The 10,258-nt window shown below is 34.8% G+C and overlaps 1 long non-coding RNA gene across 2 annotated transcripts; it reads left to right on the top strand.

Annotated features, from left to right (window-relative positions):
- The first annotated feature begins 6,124 nt into the window (after positions 1–6,124).
- Positions 6,125–9,795, top strand: LOC148938738 (uncharacterized). Of its 2 annotated transcripts, none has more exons than XR_016143633.1 (2): positions 6,125–6,280; positions 8,672–9,795. It is a non-coding gene; the product is annotated as an uncharacterized LOC148938738 (long non-coding RNA). The 2 variants fall into 2 exon arrangements; XR_016143634.1 differs by having other exon boundaries at positions 6,125–6,293.
- The last annotated feature ends 463 nt before the right edge of the window (positions 9,796–10,258 follow it).

Below are 10,258 nucleotides of genomic sequence, written 5' to 3'. Positions count from 1 at the left end.
ATATTGGAAACAAGGCTTTATTACCCCTATCAAAAAAGAAAAATGGGGAAAGCCTGGCTTTGATGACATTCGTCCTATTGCCCTCACCTCAATTTTTTTGCACAAAAATTTATTGCCGAAAGTTTTCTCGCAGACTGGCTTAAGATGAAAAGTCCTCCCCCTCATTGATCTTAGATCGGTTTGGTAATCTCAGATCCACGTCAACCTTGCTACACTGCCTGATCCATCTTGTTGATACCATGGGTAAATTACATAAAAAACCTAGCACTTGGCCTAATCTAGTTCTACTGATCTTCAAAAAGCTTTCGATTTGATTAACCACAATTTACACTCATAGATAAACTCATAAAATGAATTCCACATTGAAACTGTCCTTGTTAAGCTCGTTGCCTCTTTTCTCTCTTATAGATCTCCAAGCAGTTAAATATCTAAATTGTTTCTCAGATCATCTCCCCATATTTGATGGCATTCCTCAGGGGACTATTCTAGGCCCTCTCCGTGTTTTCCTCTTATGATTAACACCCTATCAACACTTTATGATAATAGGTAGAAATTTGTCGATGACTTGACAATTTTAAGAGATATGTCATAAAAACATTTTTAGCAGCCCAATTAGCATACTCCAAGATATTGCCTGTGAGGCCTCTTCCCTTGACATGACAGTTAACCCTTCTACGTCCGCAATAGTCTCAGTAAGTTTTCCTTAAATCCCCTCCCCTTTTTCTTGCTCCTATTCCTCCTGAAACCTCTGTCACATCTCTTCACGCTCCTTGGTGTTACAATTTCCTTCCAATTTGAAATGGGATGCCCACTTTGCACAATAATATCCTACAACGAACAGACTCTGTCCTTTCCCTCCTTAAACTTTTAAATAAATTTAGTTGCCCTCAATCACATTTACTACAAACGCATACATTTCTTTTGTGCGTCCCATATTAGAGTATGCTTGTCCTGTGTGGCACCCTGGCCTCTCAAATGAAGCAACACAAAAAATTTAAAATGTCCAAAGAGGCTCTAAATTATTTTAAAGAGTGGCAAGATACCATATTTCGCATTTTACCTTAAATTAACAGGTCTTTATAAACACCATGTAATTTGCGCCATAACACACATAGGGACTAATAAGCGTCTGTTTCTCTCTAATCTGCACTTTTATAATCTTGTTCTAATAACAACAGTTAATAGCACTATAATGACTGTATCAAAATCCTGATTTCATGTTTTATGGAAAATGATGAATAAGGAAGATGCGCCAGTTCCCTTCTTTTCAATTTTGAATCTTAAAAGTAGCTTAAGAATATCAGAATTTCAATCAAATGAGGCACCTCTAAAGTTTATCTGGCCACCCCTACTATACTTACCCGTCGACTGTAACTTATGTCTCCTAAACAAAAGTGTCAGTCTATATCCCGAGAGTTCGGCAGGTTTGGGGAATCATCAAGATCTCTTATTATCTTTTTACAATTTTTGAACAAAGTGGATGTCTCCAAATTTATATCAGAGAAATTTGGGGTGCCTCGCTTATTGTGAATAGGGTAGTTTAATTCTGTTTACTGGTCTCTAAAAAACGGGTACTAGAACTGTTGGTAATTAATCAAATCAGGTCACTCAGAGGTAAAACTGACCAAACCTTCTATAAACGCTTTGTGTGCCAATGAAGTATAACTTAGGATCCTTGACCTGAGGGCTATGCGGGGGGGGGAATTTAATCCCCAAAGACATGATTAGTTAATTTGCCAACTCTGCTCAACAAACGATAATCTCAAACTATTAATTGCAGGGGACAGGAGCGGAGTGGGGAGAGTAAGTACCATGCAATCTTTAATTTTTCCAAATAACATGAAAACACTTTCAATATTTTTTCAAAAAATAGGACCTAGGAGTGAACCTTTGTAAAAAATAAAGGATAAGAAAATAAAGCAGGTTGACTATTTTAATAGGTCGCTATTCGGAACTAGTGTCTTGCCGTTTGTTTACCCAAGTGGATGTTTTTTATTTAGGGGGGTGGTAGGCCGCCGGTCTCGTTCGTAATTTTAGTGGCATCCTATAAACCTGATAAAACGTACTCATACAAAGGGCTTTAGTGTAGTTAGGGGGGGGGAGAGGTATCGCTGTATAATTATATGGGGAATCTAAAAAAAAATGTTTGGAACATTGCAAAAACATTTATGTTGTTGTTAAGTTAACTGTATATGATTATTAAAAAGCCCAGATGCTCTCAAGCTAATTGGATAAAACAGGAATTAGCTACTTACTTAGACTTGGGTCATCGCACACTAACTGGTGCATAATGCGACACTGGTGTCTCTGCCTGATAACTTCTCTTGGGCTTTTTACCAAATTTCTTTGAGCAATAATGTCAACAGAAAAGCATGCATTCCAAGGCGTTAGCTTAGTTACGTTCTGGGGCAAATGTCTTCTGATGCTAGAAGGAACACACCACCGCACCTACTGGGGTTAACAACCGCCTCCTAGTTTACTAACTGATAAGGTGTGTCTTTTTGTTTCTATACAAAAGAAAATTTATCTGAATTTATAACTCCTCATTGTAGAAAATTATTAAATGCCCGTTCAGTTATTGGAAACAAAGGATAAGAACTGCAATTCCGGTTTAAAAATTTTGTTGAAATTAGGCAGTAAAGGCAAGACCGTAAAAAAAGAGGAATTCAGAGACAGTTTTACCACATGGGGCGCATTTACCTTTCAGAAAGCTAGGGATAAAATTCAATCTTTATTGACTGATATTAGTACCAGATTCTGAAATCCAAACCAGTGAAGCATTTTTTACAGGCAATATGTAATGTTTGGGTTAAGTTGTTCTGTTTTCAGTTTTTAGGCCTTTATTTTTACAAAAAAGATTCTTCTCTAAGTTCCGTTTTATGAAGTAGACTCATTTAAACCTGTAATTTAAGTAAGATATAATAAATAAATAAAAAAAAGCAAAAACACTTGACAAAATCTAAGTTGATATTATAAATAAATTTCATAATAATATTCAGAAGTATGTCCTATGGACAGTAGAAAAGGATGATTTAAAGAGCTAAACAAGAAATGTTTAATTTATGTACTGATCTTACAATATACATTATATAATTCAAAAACAATGAAGCCAGTGTTGCATCCGACATAGATGACAAGTAGATGGGATTTTCTGATGAAGAACAACAGAGAAGCATATTTATTGAAAGTTATTTCCTCTCATAATGTCATTTAGTTAAGTAGATTTGGAGTTTACTTTCTTATGAAATGTTTCTGTGTCATGGATATTCAAAGCTTCATAAAGATACAACCTAATGTAATTAAAGGATGTGAACTAAGGTATAAGGACGATTTGCTGTGCTGTTTTCAAGAATATTAATTGAAACAACAAGAAGAACTAAGTGAAAGAAATTAAACCAGCCGTAACAACTGTAACCACCAATAAAATGGGAGGCAAATATCAATGTCTTAAAAGATTTTTTTCATGAAATGGAAGCCAAAGACATATATAAGACAAAAGTCTACTTGGCTAAATCCTATAACACTACTGGGAGTTATTTCATTTGCGTTTCCCTTTAGTAAACTTCAAGTCAGTTCTTGTAAATTTTTTTTAATCAAATAGGGAATTTATCTTTAACTTTTATTCAAACTCATTATCAAAGTTTTGGAGAAAAGAAAGTAAATATAAACTTAATTTCTAGATAGTAGAAAATTCTTCTTCTGTCATCATTCAAAAATGTCCTAAGAATTATGTTATCATTCTCGTTGGTTCCTTTTTGTAACGTTTTTGAATCAGTTCATATTTGTTACAATTTGTTTTTTTTAAATGTCACTGTTACATCTTAACCCAATCGGGCGTAGAATTGAGGTTGTAGCAAAGCTTATCCAGACACTTCTACAAACGTCAGTCCATGTTTTTGTCATAGAAACAAAATTAAGTTTGGGTTTTGAAATGTACAACCTAATTCATACGTGCTAAATAAAGGCATAATTTTTGAAAATTATTAATCCTTCAAAACGACTTGTGTGTTGTGGGAGAGTGTCCTCCACAAAAGCATATTTTCTAACCGGAAAACAACTTTGCTGGACTAAATGTCTATAACAAAATTTTGCTGGGCTGTGTTTGGGGGACTGCGTGGGGGGGTGGGCGGCTATGGTTCCGGCAAACACTTTTGAAAATTACATAAGACCCCGGCCACACCCACTTTAAATCAAAATAGGCCTTCTCGGAGTTTATTAGATAACTCCTTTAATAGAAAGTGCCCTGGCCTGGAAAAAAAAATAATACATTATGCCAACATTGTTCTTTACGTGCAATTGTATTGCCTCTGACGAAGAGCTATCATTGCCTGATATGGTCCAATATTTAGCTATATTAAATTACAAAAGCCTTGTGATTAAATGAAGTAACAAGAACGGTTTAAACAATTTCTTCTTACATAAAGATTGCAGAAACAGAACCTTTTGATATAGATCATCGTTATCTGTTGCACACCTAAGAATTTACATCACAAATCAGAGACACTCCCGAGTTTTCAAGGTCTTTTTATCTGGCGATCATCTTTGGCTAACTAAGAAACTACATTGTAGCTAAATTTTGATGAAATATTTAGTTGGTATTTTGGTTAGGTTAGGTTAGTTTAGGTTACGTATTTAATATAATGCGGTCTGGGCGGCCATTTTCCATAATTCTTTGTTGTAGTTTCTATAATTTTGTTACTGAAGTATTATATTTTTATCATATTTTGGTATATTTCATTTTTATTAGCATAACTTCGATTCTTCAATGTGTAATAGCTAACAAGAAAGTACCCTATTTTTTGCACCATTAGAATTTTTTTTTATTAAATTTGATAGGGAAATTTCCAGTTTGACTGACTCTTACCATCCCCTCCCTCTCTTAACCAGTTACAAATTTAAGTTATATTTAAATTTATCATAGGTGAATTTCGTAAGTATAAATTATTTTTGGCATCTATTTCTTATCGGGAGTTCGTTATAATTGCGTGTCAGAAACAATTTTCAAATTAGGTAATTCTTTTGTCCAACTCTAGTATCCAAGTATTAACAACCGTTATTCAACTGATGTATTTCAATTGATCAGGCTGATCACCAATACCAATATTCAAAAGGAGGCTGCAGTGCCAAACGTTGTAAATCAATAAGTCTTAACCAGGGCCCTATCTGGGATTCTTTTTTTTCTTAGGTGGGTACTTTTAAAAAATATTTTTGGGGGGTGGGGAGGGGACGGGTTTACACCAAAAAATTATTTATATACATTTGTTCGTCGTTTTTAAGGGTTAGACAAAAATTTTGGGAAGGGATGGGCTCCCAACCCCTCCTGGTAATGGCCTTGATCCTAACTCATTTGTACTAAAATATCAAATATTGAGGAATTGCTAATGACTAGTCCTGGATTATGCTCTGTAAAGTGCTTCAAATTCTTTCCAATCATAACCAATTTGTCTCAGCTGTATGCTACTTTTTTTAACACTCTAAATTACAAATTTTGTTTCTTTTCATACCATAACCAAGAGAAATATCAAAACAATGTAAATGTTATTTTAGTACCTTTTTACAAAGCGGTAAGCGCGCGAAAAGTTAATTTTCTTTAACGATAATTAAATAAAAGAAAATAGAATAGTTCATAAACACAGTTAGTATATATATTTGAATATTAGAGGGGGGGGGTAAAGCAGACGAAAGTTTCAATAATTAACCTAAACAATCCACCTTAGGGACCTTTTTTAACCTCAAAAACCCAACAAACTAAATGTTAAATTTAATTCCAGGAGTAAACATTTTACTGCTTGAATGAATGTTTTTAAAGAAATATTTTAGAGTTTTTAGATGGAATCCAGCGAGGCTGTCCACTCCAATACAGTGGTACAGTATCATTGACTTTTAAATCAATCTTAGGTGAGATCCGTTGTTACCAATGCGCTACTAATATTTTTTATATTCTTCGGTATACCGTATATCATTTGGCTTGAGTGTTACAGTTGCATATTTGAAAACTAATAAGTAGGGGTATATAATAGAAGTATCTATAAATTTTATTGAAAATTTTAAATAAACCCTTTGGAAAGGAATAAAAGTTTTTAAAGAGACATTTTTGTATTGTTTTTAGTTTTCTGTACTGGAGACCGAGAGATCGAATAGCTGGAGTAAAATGTCCATACGTTGACGAAGCTTTCCTGTCTTTAAGGTCTGAATTACAGGTGAGGAAGGAGAGAAATCCCGATGATTCTAGAGCTGCAAAGAAATGTGCAGAAATCGAAGAAGCATTTGAATATCTCAGGTCTGAATTACAGGTGAGGAAGGAGGAGGATACCCTAGTAGAGGTACACTAGTAAAAAGATAAAGGGATATTATTAGCACCTACTACTAGTAGCAAGGTGTTGCAGCTCCAAGCCTTTTCCGTGGACGGGATGAGAGGGTGTAAAGAGGGAAGTGTTTAATAGAAAAAGATGGAGGAGTGTGCGTAGCTGTGTTGGTGTCGGGTGGTTTGGTGCTTCGGTGAGTTGTTAGTAGTAGTAGCAATAGTTTTTCTGGAACTGAGATCAAATACTTATTAACAGGGGCGTAATATGATATGGGGCAGGTGGCAAATGCCCCTCTAGAACCAAGCTTACCCCCCAAATCTCAGTTTGTCTGCTAAAAATTTTGGCAAAACTCAGATAAGTCTGCATCATTAAAGGATCTAGAAAAACAGTTCAGTTTTCACTGTCATTTTCACGTGATTTGGGAAAAGTGGCCCCAGCTGTGTACAGTACCCTCCCCCCTAGAGGGAGTAACCTTGAATTACTTTTCATACTCTCAAAGAATTATACCAATTTCTGTTGAATGTTCAGGTAGTTTGAAAAAGTCAGTTAAGGGATTTTTTTTATTTGTTTTATTTTAGGCTATCCGTTCCGAAGAGGGGGGGGGGGAAAGGCCCCCTAGATTTTTTTCTCCTTATTATCTATAATAATTTTTTATTGTTTATTTCGAATGACAAATTAAAAAAGTCCACATATGCCGCCCCTGGGGTGGTTTTGATTAAGAGGTGTAAGCGGAGGGTTTTTTCCAAGCATAGGGTACGCGATTCTGTTAATGATTTCAAGACGAGGGTTACCATATAACTTATCCTTAGTTGTATCCTCTTTTTGAATGTGGGTTGATTTTTGATTCACCTGTTAATTCAGAGCTAAAGAATGGTCACATTGTTCTAACATTACTCATGGAATCATGTAGGTCTATGCTATGTATTGTCCTGTCCAATCCAACTTTTTGTTAATTGATGCCATTGGCGTAGCCTAAGGAAAGATATTAAATAGGAAAACTAGAAAGACAGCTTAAAACTCTAGTCCCCATGCTCTATTCTTTTCAGATTTTTTTATTACCCTCATCAGTATGTCCCAGTTAGCTTCCATCCCCTCAAATGTGTCAGGTGGGCTAGACTAGTTCTAGGCTACACAAAGGTTTCCTGGTTGTATGAGTACTTTTTTAAATTAGATTTATTTGGCGTTCCGGATCAACTATTAGCCTACATGCTAAACAAGCACACAAAATTCACCCTGAAACCTGAAAAAATTGTCAGTATAGCCTGGGACAATGTCTGGTCCATTAGGGGCTATATAATGTAACCATGATAATTGTGACTAAGTATTGTTGGTCGTAAATTTATAGCAGTTTAAATTACGGACCTAGGATTAAGGCGCGTGAAGTTATGGACAAGCTTCTTCTTCTATCTTGTAAAAGGATCAGGGTCTGAATATGACTCTGGTGCTGCACTATCTATTTACTCAAAAGTGATTTTACAACAACACAAGAATTCCATGGCCAAGTATAAATTGTCAGATGTTTCCCTCAAATTTTTGAGGATTTCTCCTAAAATTTTGTTAAAACGCTTGGGTCTAAAAATTTAAGTTGTTAGGGAGTTATCTCAGAGGTATTTGACAGGGTTTCTTTCTCCTCAATGTTTTTAATTGTCTTTTCGTTTGCCATCAAAATGAGTGTCTATTGGATTTGTCCAACACTTCTATGTATTGGGAATGCTAAATCGGTGGACTTTAGAGAGTGAAACATTCCGGTCTTTCTCTTGGGAAAAATCTGACCAGATTTCTTTGTTTTTACTTTTGAACATTTTTTTTAAGATTTTTTTAGAAGTTTTTTAAGATTTCACTTTGCCTCATTCTTTTAAATTTTGTTCCTTGCAGCTTTCTTAACGCTCATTGATTCTGCTCAATCTTTTTCCCATCACATTTTTTGTTTCTGTTTCCCGCGATTGCCAGGGTTAATGCTAATGAGCTTAGATATTAGCTTTTCAGAATTGTTTTGCTGATTTTTTGTAGCCATTTGTTCTGAATCAATTACATATGTTACTATGTTGAAGTTTTTATATGCTAAACATCCTGTGAAGAGATCTCAATTCCCTAGTCTGGTTTTAGATTGGTATAAAGATGGATTCTAGTGTCAAGACCAGTCGTTTTTTCTTGTTAGAAACACTGTGTGGCCGGATTCAACTTTGTCCACTCTGCGTATCTTTATTTTAGCATATAGCTATGGGGAGACCAAATGAAGATATGACTAGTTTTCTATTCCATGAAAAAAGAAAAATAATAACAACTAATTTAAATTGGAATTAGGTCGTGCCGTTTTTATGTTCGCTAAATACTGTTTTAATTTAAAACGTACGTTACAATTTTAGGTCAGAGTGCACCCACTTCCTCTACTCCTCGATCTCCAAAAGTCATCGGTATTGGACAAGCCACTACTGGTCTTGATACAGGTATTCACATGACACAGCCCTGGTTTCACAGTGGGATGTCTCGGGAAGAAGCGAACGATCTATTAACTACATCAGGTCTCGTCGACGGGTAAGTAAATAACTCATTTCTTAACCTTGACAGTTTTTATGTCTGAACGAATTTTCAGTTATTATGTAATTATTATGCATCCTTCTTTGAAGATAAGCGAGCAACTTAATTATTCGCTTAATTTAAATCGAAATCGGTAATTTTGAGGATTAACCTTGATAGATCCCATGAATTGAGAAAAGGGAATAAATTATCAAATAGGATGATATTGGGTAATAGGCTTTCATAATAGGCTTTCTTCTTGGGTAATTTAAGATACTGCGGCACAAGACAACTACTTTGGCATCTTTTTTATGGTATCTTTATTCTGGAAATTCTGGAAGGGGGTCGTGAAACGGAAGAAGAGTTCTGCTGAAGGCTGCAAAATTCCTCTTTTTTCCAGGACATTTTTTTAGCCAATTAAGTTAAAGACAACCTTATCGTGTTGCCTTAATAAAGAGCTATGCGCCTCCTGAGTATGTTTATTTTTTTGTCTTTCAACGGAATAAATGCATTGGAAAATTTTGTATATTGAAAACTTTTATCATTTTGTACACTAATGAAAATATCTGCATGTCGAATCCTCATGTCTTATTGACATGAACTAATTTTCCGTCCCAAGATAAGGGTTTTTAAAACAAGATATGGACGTTTTCAAATGAAAAACAGAGGCACCACAGAGCGATTTCTTATGTAATAAAAAAGGCAATATCTTTTTTACAAATACATATTACAACGATTTAACACTTCCTGAGCATTATTGGCTTTATAGGTTGTAATCTGGCCAAAAATAAATTTTGTCGTGTCAACAATTAAAATTAAAATTTTTTGGTTATAAAAATTGTTTTGAAGCATTCACTAGAATTTAATCCTGACACTCCAACTTTGATTGTTTTGAAAATGAACTTTAGAAAATCAGTTTCAAATTTTTTGCGAAAGCTTTTGACAAAACTAATAAAGCTGTTAAATACCAGGGGAGCTCAAATGTCACGTCATAAACAAAATTGTAAAAATCGGTATACTCAAGCTGCAATAGAGACACCTTAGACTTACAACTACAAATAAGACACGTAAATATATGTGTTCTTCGTCAATTATAACGTCCCTCCTCTGAAGCGATTTTGGCTGAATTACCGTGGCATAATTTCATCAAAATGTGTGGGAGACGGGCTCAGTTGAAGGCAATTTTCCCAAATCATATGAAAATGACAATAAACACTAAAAAATAAGCTATTTAGTACAATAAAGGTAGTATTTATTACTATAAAGGTATTGTGTAGTACTGTAAAGATAAATATGAATTTTAAAAATCTAATGTGCTTTTTTTGAGAATTGAATTATGCAGATTTTTTTCAGTTTTGAAAACATTTTGAAACAAACTAAATTTTAGCTGGGCGGACAAAGCGGGGTCTTGATAGGGGACAAACTGAGGCGCGACT

Source organism: Artemia sp. Qi Xiang Cuo, unplaced genomic scaffold (genome assembly GCF_049724085.1).
Source record: "Artemia sp. Qi Xiang Cuo unplaced genomic scaffold, ASM4972408v1 HiC_scaffold_2985, whole genome shotgun sequence".
In the NCBI taxonomy this organism is placed as follows: domain Eukaryota; kingdom Metazoa; phylum Arthropoda; class Branchiopoda; order Anostraca; family Artemiidae; genus Artemia; species Artemia sp. Qi Xiang Cuo.
This window is presented reverse-complemented; position numbering and strand designations above follow the sequence as displayed.